The following is a 12,418-nucleotide window of genomic DNA, read 5'->3' on the forward strand; positions in this document are numbered from 1 at the left end:
AAAGATGTTTAACCTGAAATTGTATTTATATTTTGTAATTGGCATGTTTAAATAAAGGATTTTTTTAATACTATTTGTCCCTCGTAATATACCTTTATTTTGAATATTTATATTTAACACTTAGCTACATGTTAAAGGTGGTATTAGATAATAATCGGTTAAGAACAAGAACACTTTAGAAGAAACTTTATTTAAATAAGAAACACTGAACCACACATCTAAAAATACACACACACACACACCTAAAAATACACACACACTCTCTCTCAGCTTTTGAGAGAATGGTGGAGAATCACATCTTCTCCACCATTCTGCCAACTTTGCCTATCTCCTCATGCCTCGCCTGCTCCCTGGCACTCTCCTCTTGGAAGGGGTGTCTGGGGTGGTGGAAGAGGTGCCTGGGGTGGAGGAGCATGAGGGAGAGGTGGGGGGGGCTGGTGGCAGTGGACTCAACGATGTCCTGAAAGAAAACGAATAAGAAGGAATAAGGAATTATATGCCAGAACTGGGTGATATGGCCATATGTTATGTACAATATATAATAGCTATGTACACAATATAGTACTGCCAAAAAAAACATTGATTAACCATGTAATATTACTAATATAATATATTAGTATATATAATATTACTAATATAATATAATATATTAGTATAAAGCTTTTTTTTAACCTGGAGTCACTAGAACACGGAAGATCTGGATATCATACGACATGAGCCCGGCAGCTCCCCGACCGCGGGCGGCCCGACCCCGGTCGGGGAGCTGCCGGGCTCATGTCGTACGATATCCAGATCTTCCGAGAGTCCGCGGCCGGGCTGCAGAGTATAATTAATAAAATAATTAATAGTTAATTACAGAGAAAACACTTACATTTGTGTTTTTCCAATCCGGTCGCATTTTTTCGCCCTCCATCTTGTCTAGGATATTTCTTGATTTTCCGTTTTCTCGCAAGATATTGTGGGAGCAAGTCAGAACTGAAGCGCTTTGAGTGTGCCCATCGAAAATCTAAATTTTGAGGGGATGTTAGCCCTCCCCCTTAAGTTACCTTTAAACTGGTATTGGGACATGGCTCCACGGCGCGTGAACACGCAACAGCGAGGGGTAGGGCTGAGATTTTCCTTGGAGCAAAGGAATGAGATTCGGCCGTTCCAGGTGGTTAATATTTAGCTCAGACGTCGTTCACTCAATACATTCATGATCCAAAATCTGACCGCAGCTGACCTCAGATCTGGTGAACTGGGCTTTTATTTCTTTCACTCCATATGATTCGACCAATCCTGTTGCTGGAGGCAGAGTTATTTGCAGACAAACTAGAGCAGCCCATGAACATTTAGAAATGTAAATACAGACATTGCTGTATAATTAAGGTGTATGACAGCTCCCTCTGCTGGACAACAGTCTCACACCAAACTGCATTTTCCGTTTGAACCAACAGCTATAGTACAATGATGCGAGACGGGTTGGTGGATTGAACTGTTGTAGTAGCAGAGAATGGCCTGCGAGGCAGTATGTACATTGTTAAATACATGAATAGGCTTGAATTTAGTAGTAATATGGAGGTTTCATATTTTTACAAAATGGATTATGCTGAATAACAATCATGTATATTAAATGTATTGCAGGAGTTTAGCTTGACATTATCCAAGTTAAAAGGACAATTAAATGAACCGCACCAAACATGTAGAATTCAAAGTGGGATTTTAATATATAAACAAACACTTGACAGAAGTTGAATACAATTTTGTAAAGGAAAGCAGAGGAAAACATTTTTCCAAATTAATCTTTCCAAAATGTCACCACCATTCCGAAAGTTTGTGTAAAAGCAGTCCTCCCTGACCAGCTCTGTCCCTGACTCTAAACCCTGACTCTCAACCCTAACGCTGAACCCTCTGAGGGCAGGAAGACGCACCTTCAGTGTAAAGGTTTGAACCACAGAGAAGGAAGAAGAAGAGGAAGCAGTAGAGAGTAGTGAGGTTAGTGACAGACGTGAAAGAAAGGCGTGAGAGAAAGGCATGTGGAAGCACACGGTTACATGTGGGGTCAAGAAGATCACTCCCACTGGAGGTCATTGATCCATCAGCCTCAGACCGCTGAGCTCAGCAGGTCTTCTGAGGACGAGGCGCATATGAACTGAGGAGACGGGAGTAGCAGGATGTCAGGATCAGGGCGGGTTCAGCTCAGGTGTGCCTACCCCCGACCAAACAGGATCAGGTGAGGTTCAGCTCAAGTGCGTCTGCCCGGACCAAACAAGGACATGATTAGGTTCCATATTCAAAAGATGCAACATTATCTGAACCAAAGAGACGTCATTAAGGACCAGGCAGGCTTTGGTGCGCCTTGCTCAAGGACGCATCACTGTATTCTGAGGACTTGAACCCGGCACCATTGGTTTGAGAGTTGAACCCCCAGCCCCCTACCTGGTCCACTATGTCCAGATAATGCAAACTTACGCGGAATCCTTGATGGTAGCGTCCTGGTTGTCCTCAGGATTTGCCTTCCAGATGTACGGCTTCTTCATCAGTCCTCCAGATTCCTGGTCTGGTTACAAACGTAATTCGTCTCACATATCAGGTAACAAACACAGGAGTAGTTTGTCTCCAATATCAGGTAACAAACACAGTAGTAGTTGGGCTCTAATGTAAGGTAACAAACACAGGAGTAATTGGGCTCTAATGCAAGGTAACAAACACAGGAGTAGTTTGTCTCTAATATCAGGTAACAAACACAGTAGTAGTTGGGCTCTAATGTAAGGTCACAAACACAGGAGTAGTTGGTTAACGCATGTCAAAGTAACAGCTGTATTTTGCCCTTTAAGTCAACCCTGTAAGTAAATACAAACTTACGAGGAATCCTTGTTGGTCGATTCCCTAGTCGTCCTCCAGTGTCTCAGCTCCTCCATCAGCTCTCCTCCGACAGAGTCCTGGTCTGGAACAAACAGCGGAAGTCTTGCTTCAACATGTGGTAAAACAGATGTAGTCATCTGGTACAAACGCTGGTAGTTTGTGGTAGCAGTATTCTAGGAGAAGTGGCAGTGAGTGTGATGATCACTTCAGAGTCAAGCTCCATCTACCCCACGACAGACGTCCTTCACCAGGCAGGGCCTCCACCAGGCAGGGCCTCCACCAGGCAGGGCCTCCACCAGCTCCTCAACCAGGCAGGGCCTTCAGCACGACTCCTTTAGCTCCATCAGCACGGCTCCTCCATCAGCTCCTTCAGCCATGGATTCCTGGTCTGGTTACAAACACAGTTGGTCTCAGCAGTAAATCACCTGGGGACGCAACAGCCCCCACCTCCTGCATCTGCATTGTGTAAAAGCAGTCCTCCCTGACCAGCTCTGTCCCTGACTCTAAACCCTGACTCTCAACCCTAACGCTGAACCCTCTGAGGGCAGGAAGACGCGCCTTCCGTGTAAAGGTTCGAACCACAGAAAAGGAAGAAGAGGAAGCAGTAGTGAAGTAGTGAGGTTAGTGACAGATGTGAGGGAAAGGCGTGTGGAAGCACACGGTTGTGGGGTCAAGAAGATCACTCCCACTGGAGGTCATTGATCCATCAGCCTCAGACTGCTGAGCTCAGCAGGTCTTCTGTTGGACGAGGCTCAGATGAACTGAGGAGACGGGACCATCAGGATCTCAGGATCAGGGCGGATTCAGCTCAGGTGTGTCTGCCCCTGACCAAACAGGATCAGGTGAGGTTCAGCTCAGGTGTGCCTACCCCCGACCAAACAGGATCAGGTGAGGTTCAGCTCAAGTGCGTCTGCCCGGACCAAACAAGGACATGATTAGGTTCCACATTCAAAAGATGCAACATTATCTGAACCAAAGAGACGTCATTAAGGACCAGGCAGGCTTTGGTGCGCCTTGCTCAAGGACGTATCACTGTATTCTGAGGACTTGAACCCGGCACCATTGGTTTGAGAGTTGAACCCCCAGCCCCCTACCTGGTCCACTATGTCCAGATAATGCAAACTTACGCGGAATCCTTGATGGTAGCGTCCTGGTTGTCCTCAGGATTTGCCTTCCAGATGTACGGCTTCTCCATCAGTCCTACAGATTCCTGGTCTGGTTACAAACGTAGTTTGTCTCTAATGTAAGGTAACAAACACAGTAGTAAATTGTCTCTAATGTAAGGTAACAAACACAGTAGTTGGGCTCTAATGCAATGTCACAAACACAGGAGTAGTTGGGCTCTAATGCAAGGTAACAAACACAGGAGTAGTTTGTCTCTAAAATCAGGTAACAAACATAGTAGTAGTTGGGCTCTAATGTAAGGTCACAAACACAGGAGTAGTTGGGCTCTTATGGCGCGTAACAAAGTAGCAGCTGTAGTTTGTCTGGTAACCAACCACAGTAGTATGCCGTAACTTGTACTGGACAAACTAATCCTGCGTTACAACAAGTCCACTCTGTTTATTTTATGCAAACTTACGAGGATCCTGGTTGGTAGAGTGATGTCGTCCTCCAGAGTCTTGGCTCCTCCATCAGCTCTCCTCAGCCAGAGTCCTGGTCTGGAACAAACAGCGTGAGTCTGGCCCTAACGTCTGGTAACAAACATGAAGTTTGTCTTATTTTTAAGCCCTTTATTTCCACTTTGTTTGGTTAATATAAATTTACAATCCTGGTTGGTAGAGTGATGGTCATCCTCCAGATTCACGGCTCCCCTACCAGCTCGCCTCCGCTCCAGAAACACGTTCTAGTAAGAAAACACAGCAGTAGTTGGTTAACGCATGTCAAAGTAACAGCTGTATTTTGCCCTTTAAGTCAACCATGTAAGCAAATACAAACTTACGAGGAATCCTTGTTGGTCTATTCCTAGTCGTCCTCCAGCGTCTCAGCTCCTCCATCAGCTCTCCTCAGACAGAGTCCTGGTCTGGAACAAACAGCGGAAGTCTTGCTTCAACATGTGGTAAAACAGATGTAGTCGTCTAGTATATATATGGTACAAACGCTGGTAGTTTGTGGTAGCAGTATTCTACGAGAAGTGGCAGTGAGTGTGATGATCACTTCAGAGTCAAGCTCCATCTACCCCACGACAGACGTCCTTCACCAGGCAGGGCCTCCACCAGCTCCTCAACCAGGCAGGGCCTTCAGCACGACTACATCAGCTCCTTCAGCACGGCTCCTCCATCAGCTCCTTCAGCCATGGATTCCTGGTCTGGTTACAAACACAGTTGGTCTCAGCAGTAAATCACCTGGGGACGCAACACACCCCACCTCCTGCATCTGAGGTTCACTTGTAAAATGGAAGACACTGTAAACACTTAAATTAGACAACGTCTGCAGATTGTCACGTTCAGCAATTCATCTACTTCGGTCGTAGCAGCACTGGTAACATTAATGGCTCATATGACTCTTGCATAACCCCCGTATGAATTAACTCACAGCTTGGCACAGATTTAAAGTCATAAGAGGATCAAAACAGACCTAAACTACCGCGGATTTTAGTGTTTCAGATGAGCTTGGTGATGGTTACCCTCTGGTCCGGTGCTGCAGGCCCCTGGTCTCCAGCCTCAGTCTCCGGTCCACCCTGGCACCACAAGCCTCCGGTCCCCAGCCTCTCAGCCTCGCCTTTCAGCTACAGCAGAAGGTTTATATCAGCATTTGCCCAACAATAAACTTATTTGACTCATCCGAGTTACACAATTAATTGAACTATTATTTTATAACTCAAGGCTAGAAAAGACTTGAGACCAGACATGAGCATCCCATTTTTGGGAATGAAGACAGAGCAGTCCACAAGTTTAAAGAAGTGGTTCAGGCCATGCATTGAAACTGACCTGAGAAGACTCTACTCACACACAGCACTGACCTGTTCTGGAGGACTTCTGACAGGAGTTGGAAGTCTGGCTCTGGGTGAGGAGGTGGAGGTCTTGCTCTTGGTGAGGAGGCAGACACCTTGGGACAAACTACATGTTACCTTTTTAACCTTGTACAGTTCTAGAGTATCTTCTACTCCAACATGTGGGAATGACTGCCATTATTTTAGCTTTTATATTATCCAGTTGTTAACTCTGCACCAAAGTCGTTGTTTAACGTCATTCCATTGGGTAGGGTTTAACTTCTGTGGCAATTAATGACAGCAGATATTTAGAATGTACAAAAGCTGAAGTAACAAAGAACACTAAGCAGTATCGATATTAAATCAAATATACTCGCCATATTCAGGTGCTGGGTTCCGTTGAAGAAATGTCAAATTATCTTCCACCTTGAAATGATTTTAAGCCTTCCCTGATGTCAAAATAGGCCCGCAAGTAGAACGCTGTTTTGTACGCAGTGAGAGTCCCGCAACGTCATCGTGGTTAAGAGTACGGCGCAACCATCGGAAATGATCAACATATTGTACGACGTACATGTCAGTATGTATATCAAACATTAGTTTAAGATAGGGGCAACAATTCCCAATGGAAACCGACTGAAAAATAGTTTCCGTTGGCAACGGCTCGAGGTTACGCAAATACAATCCAGAACGTTCCGCCAGATTCCCTCAGCGGACTCCCGTCCAACTCACTGCCAGGTGCTTTCTTATGGCTGTCAAGACTACAACGTTCTATGCCAACCATTGGGACTAAATCAAGTGACCTCACTCAAAACCTTCCACGGCGGGAAGCACAAACCGTCCGACCGGAATCCGAACATTCCGGCCGGAACCAACCAAAGAAAAAACAGAACCAGCGCCTCACCTTGAGCTGAACGGAGGAAGATCCTGAAGTCCAGCGATGGTCTTCATTAAAACACAGCCAACAGACTTACCTTGAGGAGATCTGTTTGTTGCTGTTGGTCATTAATAATATTCAGTGTACCTTTACATTATTATGCACCCAGTGTGTACAAGTTATCACTCAAAACCATACTACCATGTACGTCCCACAACAACTTTAAACCTAAAATCATTCAAAACAAAACTGTTTACATTTTACAATTATCTAGATTATTCAGGGTACAAACCATACAGAGCAAATCTAAACGTTGACCTCACAGAGAGCCGACCATAGCCCTGCAACGTCACCCTGACCGCCTCATCACCAACAGCAAATCATGCCAGCCAGCCAACACATGTACAGCTCCAGTGAGACGTGGGCATCTGAGTGAAAGGACTGCCCATAATAAAAAGCCCAATTCCTGAACTATCCAACCATCTATATTGTTTAAAGATTTACAGACTTGACATTCCATTGTGTTCTTATCACCTTAGTCTGCTCCCTCGTTACTTATAAAACTATACATCTCCATCACTAGAGTGTTGCATCCTACTCATGGGGGTGTGGTCTGAGTGAGCAGAGATGCATGCTGGGATACTGTGCCGTCTGAAGTCTTCAGTTCCATAGACACGCCCCTCAGGAGAAGCCAAGTGTTTGAGAATCTGTCGTGACATCAGTTACATGAGCTGGAATATCCTTCAAGATGGCGCCAGGATTCTCAGAGGAGAAAGGCCAAGAGGAAGATGTGTGGGTTCTTCCTCGCAGCCAGTGGAACACAACAACGGTCTTCATCAGAGTACCATGGAACACTTTGAAACATTCTCCTCTTTACACCTTGAAGCCCCAGTGATGGTTTCTTTACCTCCTCAGCTGAAGAGCACAACTTCAGCACGAAGAGCACACTAGCCGGTTCTGATTTAAGGGAACCAATCGTTCAGCTAGTCCTGTCCGAAACAAATACAGTTCAGCCTGAGAAGACGTGCAACTGAGAGCAAGACAAGACCCACAGGGCTCTCCATCAATCCAGCCAGGTAGGAAGAGCCGTCTCATTACAGGTCTGAAGGTCATCTTGAATATCCATTTAGGTCCCTTTCCAACGTCAGACTCTCCTTGTGAAATTCCTTTTGGTGTCCATCCTCCATTGATCCTGATTGGTGTAGTCCTATTTTGAAGTCACTGATCTGAACACACCGCTTGCATCCTTTTACACTTGAGTTGGATACTCTCCTTCCTGCCCAGTGTGTTGGATCTCGCTCCAGAGCATCGCTCAGGGCTCTTCATGTCTACTGGAGGCCCTTAAGTAAACGTGTGGCCGTCCATCAGGTATGATTTAGTTGACCATTCCAATATCCCAAGCCAATCACACAGACCCCCGTATGAACATTATCACTGTCAAAGCAAGCCGGACACACACACACAACCCCATGCCAGGTGTGAGTGGGAGACACACACACACACACACAGCAAAACCCTAGCGATGGTCAAAAATATTCCATCTCATGACACACACACACACACACACACACACACACCATACACACAACCCCATGCCAGATGTGAGTGGGAGACACACACACAGCAAAACCCTAGCGATGGTCAAAAATATTCCATCTCATGACACACACACACACACACACCAGGTGTGAGTGGGAGACACACACACAGCAAAACCCTAGCGATGATCAAAAATATTCCATCTCATGACACACACACACACACAACCCCATGCCAGGTGTGAGTGGGAGACACACACACACAGCAAAACCCTAGCGATGGTCAAAAATATTCCATCTCATGACACACACACACACACACACACACACACACACACACACACACACACACACACACGCCAGGTGTGAGTGGGAGACACACAGCAAAACCCTAGCGATGATCAAAAATATTCCATCTCATGACACACACACACACCACTGAGCCATAAAAGGCCAAACAATAATGCAGGGTAAAAACCTCATAGCAAATAACATTCCATCATTCCCCCCCCCAGCTCTCCTGCCAGGGCACCCATAACAGAACAACCAATGTCTCTTCAGTGGCGTCCCACATTGGTGATGGATTATGCTTGGCGTCTCAAATGTGTCCCAGGTTGATTCAACATCTCTGAAGTCATGTCTTTGTAGTCCAGTGGTTTCCTGAATGAGGGGCCTTCACAGATGCAAACGGTGCAGCTTTAGTCAGCCTGAGGACAGGAAGGAGGTCATCTGTTCAGAAGACCACCCAGTAGAGGGGGGTGGCTCATTAGGAGCAGGATCCATATGGGGATGGCCCCAAATAAGACCTTCTTGTAAATGAAACTGTTCCTGAGGAGTCACGATGCCTGGAGGGGACTGTTGAATGTGTTCCATGGTTCTCTGCGTCAGACTGAAGTTGTGTTTTAGTCGTTGAGATGAGGAGCCCCCTCATCTGCCCCTGGTGTTTCTCCTTCTGAATCCCTGTCTCCATCTTTAAGAACATTCCAGTCCATGTAACTGAGGTCACGACAGTTTCTCAATCACCCAGTTTCCCCTGAGGGGGCGTGTCCACAGACCTGTAGACTCGAGACAGCTCTGTATCCCAGTATGCACCTCTGCTCACTCAGACCACACGCTCATCAGTAAAGCAACACTCATGTGCTAAAGATGCAGAGCTCAGGAGTAGAATGAAAGAAGACTGAAGATATCAGAACCCAACCCATTACTCCAGCTTACAACAATAACTTGGAGCCTGTAACCATTTTAACAAATCATTAATATCAACATAAACCAAACACCTAAGTAACCCATGAACCAATAAAACATCCTTAATACTCAGATCAACCTTCAGGTAACAGGTTAACTCACCAGGAAGCCAAAATACATCAATGTGCCCAAGAGTAGTGAGAAATTAATGACTTACAGTTTGCAGATATGCTTCATGGTTAAGTTGGGATACTCACAGAACTGCAGTTACGTATCCATGATAGACCTTTGAAGGAAGGAACAGTTTACTCATGGTCCAAATTTCAAATGAGTGTTAAACCACCACAATCCCAGATTTCCTTCACACATTATCAGGGATTTATATTCAACATACAAGTCACGTCAGTTGTGCTTTGCCACACAATACTACTCACATCAGGTTCAGATGAGATGCTCCTCTTTACTTCAAAAAGTCTAACCTGTGAAACTGGAAGAGATGTTAAACAAGTCACAACAGACCTCAACAGTACACAAACAAATGTACTGTCCGGTTCCCTTTTAAGTGAAACGCACCAGATGCAACCAATTAACTAATTAAGAAAACCACCTGGCAGGCGAGCTGCGGCAGGTGAGCTAATTAGTAAAACTCAATGCAGGTTCGGCACCCTGTGGTCTTCTTGTTAACAGTGAGAGGCTATTTCAGCTCTGTGTTTAATCTTAAATGACCTCCCTCATTTTAAATACAGGGATGAGTCTGATTTGACTGATTTGGATTCAAACTTCAAAACGAAAAAAGTCTTCATTCAATTCACCTTACTTTGTGCGCGAGTGTGTGTGTGTGTGTGTGTGAGTGAGAAGGAAGCTTTCAAAGAGACCAGAGAAAATCATTCACTGGTTAAACTGGAGTCATCGCCTACCACCACACATGTTAACACACACACACACAGACCACACCATACAGACAAACACCATACAGACACACACAATACACCATATAGATTCACACCATATGCACGCACACACCACAGATAGACACATAAATTCACACACAAAACATACAAACATTATGCACACACCAACGACAGATACAAACTATATATATATACACACACACACAATAGGTATACACCATATAGATACGCACACACCATAGTTACACACCATTTAGATACACACCATAAAGAGAAACACCAAATAGACACAAAGATTACGTTAATATAGATAAACTAGATCCCCCCACAAACTTTTTCATAATGCTTTATCTAAATAAACGAAATACACGGTTTATTATAGCTTTAAATAGCTACCTGACTGCTATGCTATCCCCAAATGTCTAAAGTTCCATTCAAGTAATTGCAAATGAGGCAGACCTTACACATTGTGGTAACCCGGTACGGGTTCCAGGTATGAACGAGTCGGATAGTCGGGGTTCAAGCCGTACTCGGCATTTAATATCAGAAAACCGGAGTATACAGGGTCCATATACAAGATAGACTTAGGGTATCCGTGAGCCTCTAATGCGTCGTTGTCTCATGGGCTTCCTAGCTCTCCATGGTTCCCGGTCCCGTCTGTCCGTCCTCGTGGCCTTTTTAAGATGGCTCCTGCTCCATCCAACAGGTGTCCCCCCCCCATCACACTGATTGGGGAGAGAAGTGGTGCTCTCTGTCGCCAGTATATGCCATCGAACACACACACACACACACACGGACTATGTCTATCTAGACTAGGCTACATGTTTATGAATATTTTTATTTATTTTTTTCCCAAAGATCATATTCGGGGCTAATTAAATAACATCCGAGGCTTTATCCCCGAATATTATTTAATTAGGGACACCACTGCCTTAAGCTAACGTATTTATTCACGATAGCAGACACTTTAAATAATAGTTATAATTACATGCAACTTATTTCGAATAGTATACTAGAAATATATTATATGAACTTTATTCGTCAGCAGTGCTGAAATTTGTCTTGCGACCCAGCAGCCGTTGCATGTAAAAACAGAAAACATGAATTGCACACATTGACATGACACATTGAAACAACAAATTTACATACATGGGTACAGATAGTCGAGAGCACATTGTCCACCACTTCGCCTATCTCCGGTTTAGCATCAAAGTCGAATGATGGACAAAAGACTTTAGTCTAACCTTCTTGAAAAGTGGTACCTCGCATCTCCTTCCTGAGGGCAATAACCTGTATTCACCATACAAAACATGACTAGTGTTAGAGGTGATGTTTTTTGCCAACCTTAGCATGCTGTCATACATGGAAGTATACAGCTCCTGAAGTGGTTGTCCAACAATCTTTGAACAAATGTTTAGTTGTTGTAACATTTGTGACTTTAGGGCTACAGACAGACATCCATACCAGGTGGTACTGCAGTACTGAAGAACACTCATAATGACAGAAGTGAAAAACAGAAGAAGAATCCTTCTACTGGCACCAAAAGATCTTAAACGGCGAAGGAAATGGATTCTTTGCTTTCTTACACACTGATTCAATCTGATCTTTCCAGGACAGAAGATGGTCTATTACTACTCCTAGGTATGTGTATGAACATACCTGTTAGGGTCTCCGTGAGCCTCTAATGCGTTGTCGTCTCATGTGCTTCCTGACTCTCCATGGTTCCCGGTCCCGTCTGTCTGTCCTAGTGGCCTTTTTAAGATGGCTCCCGCTCCCTCCAACAGGTGTCCCCCAATCACGCTGATTGGGGAGAGAGAAGTGGTGCTCTCTGTCGCCAGCCGGTGGGCGGCGGCGGTATAGGCCGTCGACCACCTCATACATACAAATGTATGTAAAGGAAAATATACGAAAATGAAATGGCTAAAGTTAATGCAAAATTATGATGTAGTCGAGTACAAACAGTCTACTCTCATTGCAGTCTTTGGAAGTCAATTCTGACTGATATACTGTTATCTTCCACAGCATGACATAACACATCTTAGGAAGTGGTGGTGCTCCACCTTGTTGGAGAATCTCCATGCTGAAGGGTATAGTTCTTCTGAAGCAGATGTGCTGTGAATTCCAATATTAACAC

The 12,418-nt window shown here is 44.8% G+C and overlaps 1 long non-coding RNA gene across 1 annotated transcript; it reads right to left on the bottom strand.

The window, feature by feature from the left end:
* Positions 1-10,796: 10,796 nt before the first annotated feature.
* On the bottom strand, positions 10,797-12,103 carry LOC115531535 (uncharacterized). The gene is made up of 3 exons (XR_003973901.1): positions 11,944-12,103; positions 11,434-11,574; positions 10,797-11,009 (listed from the first exon to the last, which is right to left on the bottom strand). It is a non-coding gene; the product is annotated as an uncharacterized LOC115531535 (long non-coding RNA).
* Positions 12,104-12,418: the final 315 nt, after the last annotated feature.

This window comes from Gadus morhua, chromosome 18 (genome assembly GCF_902167405.1).
Source record: "Gadus morhua chromosome 18, gadMor3.0, whole genome shotgun sequence".
In the NCBI taxonomy this organism is placed as follows: Eukaryota; Metazoa; Chordata; class Actinopteri; order Gadiformes; family Gadidae; genus Gadus; species Gadus morhua.